Below are 2,208 nucleotides of genomic sequence, written 5' to 3'. Positions count from 1 at the left end.
GCGCAACAATTTGTCACGGGGTGCCGCTCCACATTCAGGCAGCCCCGTGGGGAAAAGCCGACCCCGCGTCCAAACGGGGTCAGCGGCAGAAAGTGTCGGGCGCAGACGCAGCTGAGGCGCTCACCCTTCACGATCCGTTAATGATCCTTCCGCAGGTTCACCTACGGAAACCTTGTTACGACTTTTACTTCCTCTAAATGATCAAGTTTGGTCATCTTTCCAACAGACCGGCGCAACCGAAAGGCCGCGCCGGACATCCGTCCGAAGACCTCACTAAATCATTCAATCGGTAGTAGCGACGGGCGGTGTGTACAAAGGGCAGGGACGTAATCAACGCGAGCTTATGACTCGCACTTACTGGGTATTCCTCGTTCAAGGGGAACAATTGCAAGCCCCTATCCCAATCACGAAAGAAGTTCCACGGGTTACCCAGTCTTTTCAGACAGGGATAAAGACACGCTGCTTCCTTCAGTGTAGCGCGCGTGCGGCCCCGGACATCTAAGGGCATCACAGACCTGTTATTGCTCTGTTTCGTGCGGCTAGGAGCCGCTTGTCCCTCTAAGAAGGTTGTAAGGTGCTGGGAACCCCGCACCTATTTAATAGGCTAGAGTCTCGTTCGTTATCGGAATTAACCATTCAAATCGCTCCACCAACTAAGAACGGCCATGCACCACCATCCACCGAATCAAGAAAGAGCTCTCAATCTGTCAATCCTCCCAGTGTCCGGGCCGGGTAAGTTTTCCCGTGTTGAGTCAAATTATGCCGCAGGCTCCACTCCTGGTGGTGCCCTTCCGTCAATTCCTTTAAGTTTCAGCTTTGCAACCATACTTCCCCCGGAACCCAAATACTTTGGTTTCCCGGAAGCTGCCCGCCGAGTCATTTGAGTAACTCAGGCGGATCGCTGGTTGGCATCGTTTATGGTCAGAACTAGGGCGGTATCTGATCGCCTTCGAACCTCTGACTTTCGTTCTTGATCAATGAAAACATTCTTGGCAAATGCTTTCGCAGTAGTTCGTCTTGCGACAGTCCAAGAATTTCACCTCTAGCGCCGCAATACGAATGCCCCCGTCCGTCCCTCTTAATTATTACCTCGTATTCCAAAAACCAACAGAACAGAAACGAGGTCTTGTTCTATTATTCCATGCAAGTTTATTCAGGCGACTCGCCTGCGTTGAGCACTCTAATTTTTTCAAAGTAAAAGCACCGGCCATCTCGAGGCACACAATGAAGTGCACCAAGAAAGAACCGGCATGATGTTCAGTCCGAGCCGTCGCATCGGGTAGATGCACTACTCGTCTGGAACTGAGATCCAACTACGAGCTTTTTAACCGCAGCAGCTTTAGTATACGCTATTGGAGCTGGAATTACCGCGGCTGCTGGCACCAGACTTGCCCTCCAATTGATCCTCGTTAAAGGATTTAGAATGTACTCATTTCAATTACGGGGCCTCAAAAGAGTCCCGTATTGTTATTTTTCGTCACTACCTCCCCGTGCCGGGAGTGGGTAATTTGCGCGCCTGCTGCCTTCCTTGGATGTGGTAGCCGTTTCTCAGGCTCCCTCTCCGGAATCGAACCCTGATTCTCCGTTACCCGTAACAACCATGGTAAGCAAGTAACCTACCATCGAAAGTTGATAAGGCAGACACTTGAAAGAAACGTCGCCGGCTCGTGGCCATGCGATCAGCACAAAGTTATCCAGAGTCACCACACAATACGGGCCGAAACCCGATCGATCTTGGTCTAATAAAAGCACCCGTTACCCAAAGGGCTCCAGGCTCACTGCATGTATTAGCTCTAGAATTGCCACACTTATCCAAGTAGGAAGAAACGATCTAAGGAACCATAACTGATTTAATGAGCCATTCGCGGTTTCGCCTTATTTCGGCATGTACTTAGACATGCATGGCTTAATCTTTGAGACAAGCATAAGATTACTGGCAGGATCAACCAGGTAATCGTTCGACTGCGCGTCCGTCCTCGCCTTCGGCGGGCCGGACGCAGTCTGTGTGCGGCGGAGGCCACCTTCAGGCGCCCCAACACGCTTATTTTGCACTCCGAGATGACGGCGTTCGAGCTCGCTACGGCACAACCTTCCCGAAGGACGAGTGGGAGCCGTGCGGCAAGAAGCACGTTCATGCTCGCTTTTTTTCGTTGCATCGACTCGGTCGCGCCGTGCGGGTTGCCCAAGCCCGCTGCACTGTCGGTAGAC

The 2,208-nt window shown here is 51.9% G+C and overlaps 1 non-coding gene across 1 annotated transcript; it reads right to left on the bottom strand.

Annotated features, from left to right (window-relative positions):
• Positions 1–138: 138 nt before the first annotated feature.
• Positions 139–1,953, bottom strand: LOC142768012 (small subunit ribosomal RNA). Its single transcript, XR_012885218.1, has one exon. It is a non-coding gene; the product is annotated as a small subunit ribosomal RNA (ribosomal RNA).
• Positions 1,954–2,208: the final 255 nt, after the last annotated feature.

Source organism: Rhipicephalus microplus, chromosome 7, assembly GCF_043290135.1.
Source record: "Rhipicephalus microplus isolate Deutch F79 chromosome 7, USDA_Rmic, whole genome shotgun sequence".
NCBI classification, from domain to species: domain Eukaryota; kingdom Metazoa; phylum Arthropoda; class Arachnida; order Ixodida; family Ixodidae; genus Rhipicephalus; species Rhipicephalus microplus.
Note: the sequence above shows the minus strand (reverse complement) of the source record. Positions and strands in the feature narration are given on the sequence as shown.